Raw genomic sequence first — 15,555 nt, 5'->3', positions numbered from 1 at the left:
TTCCTTATGTCAATGGAGCAATCGTCTAATCTGATGTTGACTCGGGTCACTTGTTGCAGGTGGCTTAGTTCTATTTCCTGAACCAGACAATCAATTTTGCATGCCATAAGAGCAGAGAGAACTTTTTTTCTTAAGAGACATCCTTGTGTCATGGAGCTGCTAAACCTTTAGAAGGAGGAGACTCAGCATAGATAGCATCAGCCATTCTGATGATCTAGACTCTAGACTTCCAATTCTAGTTCTTTTTTTTTCTTTAAAAAAATGTGGTAAATACACAACATAAAATTTGCCATCTTGATTGTTTTTATTGTCCAGTGTAACTGAAGGGCATCTTCACTGTTAAGCAGCCACCACTACCACCCAACTTCAGAACTCTTCATCTTGTAGAACTTCAGCTTTGTACCCATCAAATTACAATCCTCTATTTCTCCCTCCTCCCAACCCATGGCAACCACTCTTCCTCTTTCTTCTCCTAGATTTGACAACTCTGGATACTTCACATGAATTGAATTGTACACTTCCTCCTGTAACTTGTTTATTTTACTCAGCATAACATCCTGAATGTTCATACATGTGGTGGCATGGGTCAGAATTTCCTTCTCTTTTTAAAAGCTGAAGACTATTCTATTTTATGGTGTCATGGAACATGGCTAAACCGGTCAGTATCACTCCAGGTGAATTTTGTCTGACTAAATAAAGACACAGACACAGAAAGTACTTTTTTGGGTTCAATGACTGCTCCTCAACCACAGCTCCTACAGGAGGGGCAAGGTAGACAAGAAAGAGGAGGAGCACTCCTGGAACTTGGGTTTTATTGGGGAGAAGCCACTCAAATGAGGCAAGGGTAAGGTTACAAGAAACAAGTGGGGTGTGATCCAACCTCATTGGGTGACACCCACTCCTGGAGCTGCGCCTCTCTTATCAGTGGAGGTAGTGTCCAAACACATTGCAGTGCAATACCTGTTCAGTACCTCCTCACTCAGGACTTAAAGATGTGTACCTAGCTCCTTTCCAGAGCGGCTTCCTGACAGTATGCTTATACTACATTTTGTTTATCCATCCATACATCTACAGATACTTGTCTACACATTTTGGCTATTGTAAATAATGCTACTATGAACCTGTAAGTACAAATATATCTTTTGGGCCCTACTTTCCAGTCTTTTGTAAAGATACTTAGAAGAGGAATCACTGGGTCACATGGTAGCCCTTTTTTAAAACATTTTTTTTAGCAACCTCCATACTATTTTGCACAATGGATGTGCCATCTTACATTCCCATCAGTAGTCTACAAGGATTTCAGTGGCTACTTTTTGTTTTAAGTTGCAATCCTGGTGGATGTGACTCGATTTCTCATTGTAGTTTTGTGTTTACTTTTAAAGAATAAATTTACCCAAAGAATGGTACCTAATGCAGGAAATTTTTGAGTTAATTTTTTTTCTGAAGATTTCCAGCAGAATACACATCCCCTTCCACACATTTCCTGTGTGCTGACTGATGCCAGCATTCTTTCATGAAACACAAGACAGAAGAGGCCACTGGACATTAACTTCAGTATTTTTTATAGTATGCTTGATGCATTTAGAGACAATCCCAAGGGCAAGCACTGGATAAAGGGACATCACCTGGTTTGTAGATAGTTGTACAAAAGACTGTTAAGACTACATGGTCAGTTCCCACTGCAGGAAACTAAGACTTTCTTTTTTATAATTCGCTGCCAGTAGCATTTTCCAGCTAATACATTTAAACTCTCACAACATGATTGCAAACATATATATATTGGTTCCCACAAGAATTCTGCATGTGACATTTCAAGATGTATGGTGTCAATCAGATAAAGCACATTTTGACAAAAACCTAAGGAGGGCAGCGGGGACTTAAGACTGTGTGGAATGAAATGCCACAGCTACAGGAAGCATACGGTAGAACTGGGACTGCCAGGCGTGTAACCTGCCACTCCCCCCCCTCCCAGAGAGCATGCCCAGTGAGGTGGGTCCCCTCGCTTTCTTCTCCCTGTGCTTCCTAAAGCTAAGAGCTCAGTTGAAGACATCTCCAATAAAGGATGGGTGAGTCTCCAATCAGAAATGCAATTAGAGACCTCATGACAGACACAGGGTCCCACCTGTCTTCCCTGCTATCAGCCAGAGCTATGTATCACCTGTATGGAGGTGAGATGACATCTGTTAGGATGCATAGTCATTTGCTTAGTCAACAATTACTTTTTAGATTTAACGATTCATCCAATATTAAAGGAACTTTGTTGCTAAGATCTAAGAGGCATATACCTGCTCTGTTAGCTTGTAGGGTAGCTCCTAATAATAACATCAGGTCTTACATTACAGGGCACTAATGAATCTCCATAATTTTGATTATGTCCTTATTCTACATAAGGTTCAAGCCACCTCCAAAAATGAAAGCACTATTATTTCTGCTTTGCTAACTTACTTTCGCTGGAGTGTATGCCCTTGATCTGAGGGTCGTCTTCACTTATGGTAAATCCCACCTAATAGACAAGACTAACTAGCTTATGATAGGTTACAGGGGAGGTGGGGGAGAGATTCTGTCCTTTATGGCCATGACTTCTTTCTGCACAAAGCATGCACTGGCACCCTACCTTCTTAATAGATATACAAATGGCATTTAGGAAGCTATTTACACATGGTGACCTTTAAACATTAGTTTCACGTTTCATCTTGAATAATCATTTTCCCTATACAGCCTTCAGAAAAGCAATCCCTGGAAAAGAAATTATCCATGTAATAAGCATTCTTCCAAAGTAAAAATCTGTTAGGAGCATTTAAAAGCAAACATTCCCCCTACAAACAGCCTACGAAAAATTCAACAACATATTTCTGACTGTTGTCACTAAACGTGAGTACAGCCACATCAGCATACTGCTTGCTCTCTGTAGTCTTTCCCCACCCTTCCCAAATGCACAAAGAAACCTGAGCACTGCTATTCAGGTTTGACTGTACACAGACCCCCCATCTCCATTGCCTGCTGGGAGGCACTAGGCCCACACAGAGGGCAGGCACACCCTTTAGTGGTAAGACATCAACATTACAGCTGTGATTGATGTACAGTTGGCCCTTTCCTGCCTGCAATGTCCACAAACAGAAGTAGCCATTGTGTTTCCCACTGCACAACTGGCTGGGTAAAGACAACAGTCATCTGTGATTTGGGCCATAGGAATAAAAGCAGGCCTTGGTGTGATTTATTTGCACTAGACTTCTGATCAAATCTTGTATTACCCTGACTATCTCAGACAGGTCAGGTCTGATAAAATGCTTCCTAACCTGTGCAGGTGAGACCATGCATTGAAAGACAGGATTTCTGCAACACCTAATTTCAAATAACCACTCCTCAGGTAGACTTTGGAAGGTAAGTACCTACATCATTCTCAAACTTCATCCTTTTCCATCTTAGCAACTATAGACACTTTTAGAATGGCCACTTCATCTAAGAGGAGACCCTCAACTCATCAGCAGTGAAAGCTCAGGTCAAATCTACACTACAGGCTGCCACTACTGGCTGCCATAAACTTTGTCGGCTGAAATAGTCTTCCAATCTGTACTTAGTGATTTTACATACAGAATTTACAAAACTGCTGAATAGAAAGTTCATGGCAAATCTATACATACACTCTTGAAAGAGAGTTGTAGAAAGAAAATATTCATTCCCATAAAATTTCTGAGGCTGGGGACAAGGCTCAGTGGAAGAGAGCATTTGAGAGTGCTTGCCTCGCATACTCAAGACTGTGGGTTTCATCCCCAGAACAATAACAGAAAAAAAAAAGAAAAGAAAAACGTTAAAAAATCTCTGATCCTTGGTATTCCACCCACATAATGAGCGGCTGTGTCACTTTCAGCCCTCATGGGCTATGACATAGGTGCTGAGGAATGACTACCCCTGTGCCATTTCCAAGTCTACTGATCCAATATTTCATTTTGCTAGAATCATGTCAAGGATGGTGAAGCATCATTAGACCCAAAGAGCACTCTCCCGCTAGCTGCTCTATTAACAGACACTCCTATCAGTCATCTCTGCCACTTTGTCATTGTGGGAGTTGGGAGAGAGTTCCATAAATGAAAGCAAGCCCCACCACTTCCTGCCCACTTCCACTACCAGTCTGGAAGCAGCTGTAGGGCATGAGGACTAAGGGGGAAGATCCAGGTGGTCAGTTGCTTCAGACACCCATGTGTGGGTTCTGACAGGCTGGGTAGGAGGGGTGGAGTTGGACTGTGACCCCACAGAGATGTCCTCTTGTATCTGTCTGTCACCTTCTTGCCCTCTGAATGCCCAGTATGGAGCCCACCTGGTCTTCCTTGCCTACTTTTCTATGCTCTACTAGTGGGTCAAATCCTTTATGTGGATATGATATTGGAAGCAGATCAGCTCAGCTGGTGTCTCTCTGCTGAGATAAAGTAGCAACTGCTCAAATCCCAGCAACTTCAACTGCAATCTAAACAGTCAAGATTTTTTTTCCTTTTCTTTCCCTCATTAGCTGAGAGTCACAGTTGCATGGGGTGGGACTATGCTGCAGGGCCACTGAATGAATCCTAGATTAGATGCTGGTCACTAGACCAGGAGTCATCCCTACCCAAGGCCCCATCTACTTGGTAGGTGCACTGCTCTGTAGAGATAGCAGCATGTCTTTTGGGAGACCCACTTGGCGATCCTGGGAGGTCACTGGCACGGCTCCCTGAATCTCTAAGGTGTATAGGTTCTGGCTAACAGTGCTGCCCAGCTCTCCTGCATATGAAGCAGGGTTGTGTCCACCACACACGAGTACAGCGCATGGAAATCAGTTCCTTGGAGATCATGGACACCAGGACACAGCTGGGGCAGCTGAGAAGCCCCTTTATTCCCTCCCATTGGCTTCGTTCCCCAGGGAACACCTGTGGAAACTGCAGTGCCCACAGGCATGAGCCCAGGTGAAGAGCAACTGGGGAGGTGCCCCCTTCCCTCCACACACACAGGAGCATGTGTGACCCAACAAACACCTTTTGTTAACCTGGAAGAAACGGGTACTGAAAGACTAAGACTTCAAAAGAGCTTGCTTTTCCCACCAACTCAACATGGCAGAGCCTGTCTTTCAAGCCTCCATGAACTCTAGTCCTGCCAGAGGCTAATGTGTCCATTGTCACTGAAATACAAGAATAGCAGCTTCAGATCCACAATTTGTCACACAACTGAACGCAAGAGGCAGAAGGATACGTGTTACATTGCAAAGGAAGGGGACCTACACGGCTGAGAAAGGGACATTTAGAGACACAAGGTAACAGTTGGATCTGGCTTCAGAAAAGGAGACCACCTGATAACTTTTCTCATTTTACTCAAACAGGAGAGTGTTTGTTTTGCTGGTCATTTAGTCAGGTGGGAAGTTTTAAATAAGAAGGGGAAAGGGAATGCTCACTTCACTTAAAGAACTTAATCTTCGTGTCAACACAGTCATAGAAAAGGTCCCCCACCTGGGCGGGGTCTGGGGGCTCAGAGCTGCTCAGAATTTCTTCCATGGCTTCCAGGCCTTGCTTTTCCAGCTCCATCATGATCTTCTTCAGCACTCGGCCCTGCTCCTGAGGAAAAACATGGCCTTTGCACAGTCAGCAGAACAGTGGGATTGTGGCTGTGGACACTGAGCCTCAGGAGTTCTACTGGCTTCCTGCTCACAGTCCCATCCACCCACTCTGGTCTGTTCCCAAACAACTACCATGAGGACCATTCTAGAATGTGGCTGCTTCAGGATAAAATCCAGACTCCTGAGCGGCATTCAGGGAAGGCCCTGATGAGAAGCAAGGTCTTGTGGGCCTGACCTCTTGCCTCATCTCTTCCTCGTCTTCAGCCAGATTGAATTACCTGCACTCCTCCATCTCATGATACTTTCCCCCATTGTACAGTGACTCTTCCCTCAAGCGGGTCCTTCCCTACGTCAACACTTGGGCAACTTGTGACCAACTGCCACCCAATGGCTGGGACATAGTAGGTGTACTGCAACAATGTACTGCAATGGTGCCACCCAATGGCTGGGACATAGTAGGTATACTGCAAAGATGTTTGCTGAATGATCAATGAATACTTATCTCCTGAGCACTCTTTTTAGGAGATGGTAAGAGCTCTTCCTCCAAGAAGTACTCGCTCATTTACAGTGGGTGACACTGAAGGCTTTCATTTACCCAATTAGTCCCAGAACTGAGAAGCCACTCTCCTTACTCATCCACTACTTCCTGATTCAACCCAAGAGTCATTTCTAAAATTCAAAACCCAGCGATCCCATGGGCTCTTTCTGCCCTACATTCTCATTGCTTGATACCCACAAAACCAGACACTAGTAGGTGACATTTTGAGTCTACCTGGGGCTTTCTGTCATACACCTAGAAAATAAGCCCTGTCAGAAACTTTATTAAACAAGCTTTGATAATAGAAGCAGTTTGACTTTGAAAAAGTACTCACTCTTAAAAATAAATGTGAACTTAGCCAGGCATGGTGAAACACATGTGCCTGTAATCCCAGCGGCTTGGGAGGCTGCATCAGGAGGATCATAGGTTCAAAGACAGCCTTAGCAAATTAGTGAACCCTTAAGCAACTCAGTGAGACCCTGACTCTAAATTTAAAAAGGGAAGGGGGGACTGGGTATGTGGTTCAGTGGTTAAGTGCCCCTGGGTTCAATCCCTCGTACAAAAAAGAAAAGAAAAGAAAAACTGGGAATGTGAGAATCTTTTTCTAAAAGAAAAAAAAAGAAAGAAAAAAGAAAGAAAGAAAGAAAGAAAGAAAGGAAGGAAGGAAGGAAGGAAGGAAGGAAGGAAGAAAGAAAGAAAGAAAGAAAGAAAGAAAGAAAGAAAGAAAGAAAGAAAGAAAGAAAGAAAGAAAGAAAGAGAAAAACTGGGAATATGAGAATCTTTTTCTAAATTATATCGGTAGTATGGGAAAATATGCTTAACATAGAATTTGGTACATGGTGGTTGTGCAACCACCACCACCATCCATCTCCAGAGCATTTTTGGAGAATTACTTTTTGGAAATGGCATATGATTGCATCTTTAAATAAAGCTCTGCCAATCAAGTATAGCTTCTTAGCCCTAAAAGGTTGCAAAGAATTTTAAGAAAGCACAGAAGCAGGTCTCCTTTCTAGAACTGCACATCTCTATTCCTCCTAAGTCAACAGTAAATAAGAGAGAGCTTGGCCCACTGAGTTCCAGAACATGAGAAGCAAAGGCTTTGTTTTACTTGGTTTCAGGAGATTGGGTAGGAAAACGAGCACCCGCATTCTAGGAAGGCCTGTAGAACCTAGCTGCCCAGGAGGAGACTGGCCAAGAGTAGAGGAGGCTAACAGACTCCCTGACTCCTTCCTCAGGGACCTCATTACTCTCCCTGAACCCTTATCCAGGCTCACCTGGTCACTCTCGATGACAGCACGTGCCCAGTTGTGGGCCTTGTACAGCTCATGCCGGCGGTCTGGTTTCTCCTGGAACCGAGGCTCCTTTTTAGCAGGGTCATCGTCCCCAAAACAGGGAGACTTGCTTTGGGAACGAGTTTTACTTCATCAACAAAGATGAAAGGCCTGAATATGAACCTAGAAAGAAAGGACAGTCAGACTGAGCATAGGGCACGAGGACACCCAGAGACTGTCTCTTTATTCAGCAATCATTTTCAGTGCCAACTCGTGGCAGGTGGGTTCGTGCCAAGAGAAACACACTGCATGATTTAGTAGCTATTTTAATAAAACCAAGAGCCATTTACAAGCTGCAAATTCTTCTATTTACAGTGAGGAGACACTGAAACAGATTATTTCTGTCCTGGAAAGAGCATCCGAGAGAACTCTTTTAAGTTGTATAAAGTGAGGCAAAAAGACACATAGTGTTTTGGGAAAAGGATGGAATGGATGGTCAATTTTGAGATGAAAGGTCTACCCCTTTCTCTCCTGGAAAGGAAGGGTCTTTTGGTTTTAAGATTCTCATTGGAAAATCTTTGTAAGATCTCTAACAGCCTCAAGGAGGGTACTGATTAAGACAGATGAAGCAGAAATTCCCAGAGATCCCAGAGGGGACACCTGCAGAGAAGCAGAAATCTGGCTGTGTGAAAGCAGGTGCTAGGCAGAGTGAGGGGCCTGATGCCCCTTTATTCTTTGATCCAGCTCTTCTGGCAGGACTGATGTCTGGCAGGCAGGCGTGTGTGAATATCTTTGTGCGTGGCTTGCACACATCATCTCACACACACACACACACACACACACACATACACAACCACACATACACACACATACACACACACACACACATACACCAAGAGAGCCATGCATGTCAAAAGCTGTGGCCTGGCATTCCAGGTCAGTGTCACAGCTGATGAACACTGGGAAGGACACTTATTCTCCCTTCACCCGGAGAAAACACTGCTGGGCAGAGGGGCACTCCTGGTAGGTATGGGCACTGCTGGACCTGCGGTCTGATGTTAGCCAAGCCATGGGGCAGCACCTGCAGTAAAGATAGGAGGGCATGAGCCACGTGCACATCTCATGTGTTTTCAATTTATCAGATTTGGACTTTACTTTGCCCTTCCATGGGTGTACCCTGTTTCACTCCAAGGAGACTCCATTGGGTTAGAAGTGAGCTTGGATGCTGACTTTTTCAGCCCAGAGGTGTTAAGATGTGAGGCAGCCAGAGCAACCTTGCCATTGTGCCCTGAAAATACATTCATGTGCACCATGATCTGAAAAGGACTGGTGATCAGTCACCCTTGCTCCCCTAGCTGTGTCTTTGGATTTACAGCATCAGCATCCCTGCTCTGTCTTGTCCCGCTGAAGCAGAATCTGCATTTTAACAAGATCCCGGAGGATTCATAACATCTGGGTCTGAGAAGCACAGTCATAGAGAACAGTAGTGGGAAATAACCTCTCTGATAGTTTCCTGAGGTGATCACAGGAAAGGGGTTGAGAGAGCACTGACACTGTTCACAGCATCTAATTTAACCTACATGTCAAAGGCAATGAGAATTTGCACCCCATGGTGATGGAGTGAGTGGTACTAATTAAGGATGCCTGTTGGGGACTCTGCTGTCCTCTGCAGGTGATACATATCATTCATATGGGAGAATGGTCCCCTCCTCTGCCCTACTGCTGGGGAACACAAGGTGGGCCAACCTGGGCAGAATCAAGGCATATCCCTCCTTAGCTACCATCAAAGGAAGTCGCCCAAGACATAGGGAAGCTACTTACACAGAGGGAAGACACACTTCCACCCCCTACAGCCTCTTGGAAATGATTGTTCCTTTTCCCTTCTACTGACTGTTGGATATGAAAAATGAATTAATACAAAACTTCAAACTGTCAAAACCAATTCTGATTACCTGGGAAGTGAGAGAAAAAGAGTGTGCTCAGCACAGAACAGCATACAGAGCTGTCTCTGGGTCCCTCTGGTCTCCAATGACACAACTACATCCCAACCAGCAAGAGTCCTATCAGATCCTGCAGGACCAGATAGCACCAGGGGTGTTCTGAGGGGTTCCTGATTTTTTCCCAGTGCTGGGGACTGAACCTAGGGCCTCATGCTCACTAGACACACACTCTGCCAGTGAGCCCAGCCCTGCCAAGAGTGTTTCCAAAAGCCAGTGTACATCATACAGGAGTTGCCACACAATGGCCGGCAGGCTCCGTGACTAACATAGAGACCCTCTGCTGACAGGGGCCTGGAGGGCCCAAGCCCACTCCTGAGTCCACACCTACTCAGTCATAGGGCTCTGCATTGGGTAGAGCAGTGACAGCATGGCTCCCCATGGTGTGAGGCTCTGTAGTGGGACTGGTGCCGGCCCCAGCACCAGCAGCCCAGGGAATTGCAGGCTCCAGCAGAGCCCACTGCACCCTGGCTACAAGGGGGGGCCCTTGGAGAGGAGACCTGTCTCCCAGCCCCAGGCCTCGATGATGTTCACCTGCTACTTCTTACAGGCCCACACAGCACCTTTGTTCTCTAGCACTTAAAGCTGGAGTGGAGTAACCTCCTTATTGGAAACCTGCCTTTATATTTCTAGAACCTAAGTGTCTTGCTCACCAGGTGTCTCTTCTGATACACTGACTCCAAGGGAGAACCTTGCCTGCCAGAGGGGCTGGAAAGAGACATCTTGGCAGCACCTACTGGGATGAGTTGCCTTTTGACACGTGAGACAAAGAACAGACTGGGACTGGGAATAGGGGCATGAGTACTCTCTCTGCCTCTGACCAACTGGGGGCTGATGTTTTCTCATTCTTGGGCTCACCTGGATTAAAATGGTCTCTTCCAGCTTCTAAAGCTATCTTGCCAATTCTATGTCTTTGTCCTAAGACCTGTGAACTTGTAACTCCACTTCAACCCACAGTCACAGTCTTCTGCACCCAATATACAGGACACTGGTAGTAAAGAATGCTCTGTTTGATATAACTTCAAACCCAGTCGAAGCTCACTGGAATATGGAGATTAGTTTAACTCATGACAGCGTCTAGGAGCTTTTCTAAAATAAGAGGTACTGTATGTTCAGACCTCCCATCTATTTGTTTGATCTTAAAAATAAAATATGAGCAGGTGCCCATAATATTTTAAGCAGCCTAAGAGTTCCAAAAACTTCTTTCCATACTCTGTGAGGAAGTCAGCATCCTCGACTGCTAAAAACACAAAGCATAAATTTGTCAAGGTGTTTAAAGGAAGAATTTTTGAGATTCAATAAATTATATAAATAATAAAAATTTTAAAATAAAATTATTTATAGAATAAGGAATATAATAATTTTTGATAATACACTGCAATAATATTAATATTAATTTAAATTAGAATTTGGAAATTATCTATAATTCAGGTTTGATCATTTGTACCTATGTACTATATCCCAAAAAGGGGAACCTAGCTAACTCGGTGGCTCCAAATACTGTGAGGGCTGGGGGTGCGGCTCAGTGGTAGAACACATGCCTAGCACCCAGGCACTGGGTTTTATCCTCAGCATTGAATAAAAAAAATAAACAAGTAAAATAAAGTTATATAAAAAAGACACCATTAATAAATTTTTTTAAAAATCCAAATGGATAAGGAGCTCCCCTGGCATGTTCCCATATTTGAACCTCAGATGGCAGCCTCTTCAATACCACTTGAAGAAATGTATTGCAACTCATAGCCCAGAAATATTAAATGACTTGACCAAGGTCACATATCTAACTAGTGTCAAAGCTGAAACTGGGTGGTGACCACTCCTCTCCACCACCTTTCCAGGAAGAGGCTCACTTCATTGTGTATGTGGAGTGACCCAGAGTGTGTCCTATAGTTGGCTCTAAGTGGGACATAGCAGAGAGGCTCCAGACAGCCACATAGCAGAGAGGCTCCAGACAGTCCAGGGCTGGATTCTGAGGATGACCTTCAGAAAGGTCACCTAGACAGAACTCACTGTGGTCATTCAGCCGCTCCACAGTATGACATGAATATAAGATGCTATGTACAAAGGGAGGAAGTGCTTCCAATGGCCAAGGGCATCACAGAGCCAGAAGAGTACTTTAAGAGACTCTACTGAGGGGGCTGGGCTGTAGCTCAGTAGTAGAGCACTTGCCTAGCATACATAAGGCACTGGGTTTGACCCTCAATACCACATAAAAATAAACAAATAAAATAAAAAGACTCTACTGAGGGACACTGAAGCCAAGAAGACCATGAACAAGACTACAGGGAGCCATATCCTTGTCACCTTCAGCTCTCAACGAGACAGGTCTAAGGTCTGAGGCACACAGCCTCATGACACATGGCACAGCTTGGTCTTCCAAGATCTGACTCAGAGACGTGCAGGAAGTTTAGCCTTGAATGACACTTTGAACATAGCCACGAAACAGTTCCACTGGTGGCACCTTCGCCTTATCTGCCCATTTTTCTTTCCAGAACCTTCTGGTGGATGCACCAAACCAATGTTTAAAAAAAAAAGAAATCTTTTTTCCCATAATTTGTTTTCTCATTTGGAAGAACAAAAAAATAATCATGAAAATCTCTATAAAGTTTTACAGCCTAGCACAAATTTTAGTGTTTGTATTTGCATCTCCGGGCTCTGCTCTTCTCATGTTCATTTGTCATTCATTCAGCAAATACATGTTGGGTCTGATGCAGTGCCCAACAGATGTTAGGGAGGCAGCAGTGAATACACAGGGCAAAACTTCTGTCCCATTTTACAGGTGAGATGACTGAGGCTCACAGAATCCTAGTGCTTTGTCCAAAGTCACATTCCTAACCAACAGTGGACCTACAACTAAACTCAGACCTTATACATCCAAAGTCTATTTTCCCCACTACTTCCCAACCTTGTATCCTGTTGGTATTTTTCATATACATTGTGAAACTGCAAAAAATAAGGACTTTTTGTTTTCTGGGACTTGGAATTTTATTATCTGAAGCCAGTCAACCATTCCAGCCACAAAGTTCCAGCCACAAATGTGGCTCTGTTCTTGCTGAAGATGTGGACATTCCCCAGCAATGAAACCAGGCTGGTCTTGTAACCCAGAATCCCTGCAAATCCACTGAGGATCATTAGTCCCTGAAAGAAAAACATAAGCCCCTGCTCAGATAAATCTGCTACACTGTGAACCAATCTGAAAGGCATTTATAATAACTGGTTTCCCTCAAAAGGCAGGTGTCCTTCTGAGTGGTTCATCTATGGGCCATTCTAGCTCTAGTGTGACAATGTCACCTGAATCATATTGTCAGGGTCATACCTGGCTGAGAGCAAAACCAGTCAGTGAAGAGAATTTTAGAGAATATTTTGGAGCATAAGATGACCTTGGGGATGGAGATTTGGATCCAGAATCTTGGGAGGTTTGGAAAGTCCAAAGTGTAGGGTGGAGAGAAGCAGTATGGGAAGAGTTCAAAATGAAAGGAGGGGAGGGGGCCATTTGCCTTGGGCTTTCAGCTCTGTATATCTGCAGGCAGAACTGATGTGGCTGCCAAGGCTGACCTTGGACGCCTGGGTTTCCAAGAACAACAAGGTAACCCCCACAGCTGAGATTTGAAAGATCCAAATGACACAGTCTTAACCAATCTAATTTAGCCTCTCAATGGTAGTGCATTGGGAGAAGACAATGAAACAAAGAAAGCTCAGAAAGAAAAAGAGGGAGGAGAGACACCCACCATGACCCAGGGTTCTTAAATTACCTTCTCTAACCCTTTTGTTTTACTAATGCTATATCTTTAATGGTTAGTATATGAGATCCTCTCGGTGCTATACTGGTCTGACAACTACATCTTTAAAAATAATAAGCCCAAATTTATGGTATTTGCAGAATTCTTTGGTATAAATACTCCCTCTGTGGCCCTTTTCAAGACAATAGTGGCATCACAGAACATGGAGTTAGGCAGAGAGACCCCTGATCAGCTCTCCTTACCTTGAGCACTCTAAGACTCTACATCTTACCCTGTCTCAAAATGGCAAGACACCTCTCCAAGTATTCTTTCTCTATCAGTTCTTCCTATCAAGAAGCTTTGACGACTACTAGCTTCCATTAAAATGGCTTCCAAAGGTCAGAACCAGTACACTGAAGTCTATCAATATCACTGCATCAGTGATCAAGGCACAAGCTGACCCAAGGGAATATGAATATGATGGAATTTGCCTTCTCCACAAAGCTAATTAAATGACTTTTCCTGTCCCTCAATCATTCAAACTCTGAGTTTTTTTTTTTTTATCTCTTTCCAACTCTCAAACTTGCAAGGTAATTGGTATATGATAAGAAAGAAGGAGAGTTCAGGCACAGTGTCACATGCCTGTTATCCCAGCAGCTCTGCTCAGGAGGCTGAGGCAGGAGGATGGCAAGTTCAAAGTCAACCTCAGCAATGGCCAGGCTCTAAGCAACTCAATGAGACCCTGTCTATAAATAAAAACAAAATAGGGCTAGGGATGTGGCTCAGTGGTCATGCGCCCCTGAGATCAATCCCCAGTATCCTACCCGCAAAAGATACTTTGACACTATCTCCCCAAAATGTCTAACATTTTTAGCACTAGCAGGAGTCAGCTAAGACCTCCTCAGTGTTACTACCCAAAAAACTGAGGGTAAGTAATTATGCTTCCTGCTGACAAAATGCACAATGTTGAGCATGCCCAATTACAGTGAAACATCGAAATGTTGAATAAGAAACAAAATAACCTACGACAGTTCTACAGTCACGGTAAGAGACACAGCCCATTTAACCAGGGAAGATAAAAATGAATGTCTTCTGGAAGGGCCTTAATCTTCTACAAGGTCTTTCCAATTAATTTAACAATGAATAATTTCCTTTTTGAATTACTTGAAATTTTCCATTTTAAATATCAGAAGGCTATTTCTCAACCCATTTCTGTAATTAGATTAAGCCCTGAAATTTATGTTAAGAAACAGAATTCGCTGGGAAACAGAATTCCTTTCTACTCATTTCCTGACAACACAACTAAGGAGAGTTAAAGCAAGTATCTGAGACTTCAACAAGAGAGTTGGTTCAGTTCAACCCACTCCTGTTTCCTAAAGAATAATGTCCAAATATCTTAGCAGAACATTTCATATGCTTCAAAATAGAACGTAAATGCCCTGTGTACCCCACAGACCAGCAGAGTCCTCCAAGACATCAGTGATAGGGGAGAAAACAAGTCACAGTCCATCAGCAGGGAGGGTGGTAGAAGCCCTAAATCTGGGACCAAGTTGTAGGTGGAAGGTGGGCCCATGGAACCAAGTGTTCAAAACTGAGAGATCAACCCAAGAAAAAACAGCTGGAATCAAAAAGAAGGAGAACCCAGAACACCACAGAGTGGTTGAAGCTGGCCTTTAGGGACCCTGTGAGGGTGGCTGGGCTTGTTTATGGAGGGTGGGAGGAGGAAGAGATAGAAACCTGATCCCCAGACTCATCTACAAGAGGAAACTTGCCCATCAACCTGTGTGCCCCACTTCATGCCTCTGTGCCTCTGTACACGCAGTTCTTCTACCTAGAGTGCCATTACTGCTTTTTGTACCTAATAAACCCTCACTTCTCCCACCGTGCTCACCTCTCCTCTGCAAAGTTCTTCCCTGTACCACCACATCTTTGCCACCTCTTTCTTGTACACACACCTCACCCCTAGTACTGAACAAGCACAATATTTGGTATGCAGTAAGTTTTTGTTGAGTGAATGAAAAGTTAAAAATAGTTGGGCGGGGGTTGTGGCTCAGTGATAGAGTGCTTGCCTAGCATGTATGAGGCCCTGGATTTGATCCTCAGCACCACATAAAAATAAATAAATAAAATAAAGATTAAAAAGAAAAGGAATAGTTTACACTAAATTCAATAGTTTCATATGGTGTTAGAAAGTTCTACTGATATTGGCAATAGTTTTAAAAATGAGGCCATCAGGTCAGAAGTGCTTGGCTTTCCCCCTGAGTCATCTAAGACAGAGAAAGACAGAAGGAAGGGGGGAAAAAAAAGAGTCCTTTGATAAAAACAATCCTTGTCTCATATTCCTGAATCGAGAGGAGAATAAATATTTTCAGCATCTAAAGGAATGAAATTTAACAGCTGCAGATTCTTTGGTAGTGAATTCAAAGGTTTAACAACTGATATTCAAAAATCA

General features: G+C 43.8%; 1 pseudogene; it reads right to left on the bottom strand.

Moving 5' to 3' along the window:
* Positions 1-1,844: 1,844 nt before the first annotated feature.
* The window catches only part of LOC144374691 (secernin-1-like), a 53,283-nt pseudogene continuing 39,572 nt past the window's right edge, over positions 1,845-15,555 (bottom strand).

This window comes from Ictidomys tridecemlineatus, unplaced genomic scaffold, assembly GCF_052094955.1.
Source record: "Ictidomys tridecemlineatus isolate mIctTri1 unplaced genomic scaffold, mIctTri1.hap1 Scaffold_82, whole genome shotgun sequence".
Lineage (NCBI taxonomy): Eukaryota > Metazoa > Chordata > Mammalia > Rodentia > Sciuridae > Ictidomys > Ictidomys tridecemlineatus.
Note: the sequence above shows the minus strand (reverse complement) of the source record. Positions and strands in the feature narration are given on the sequence as shown.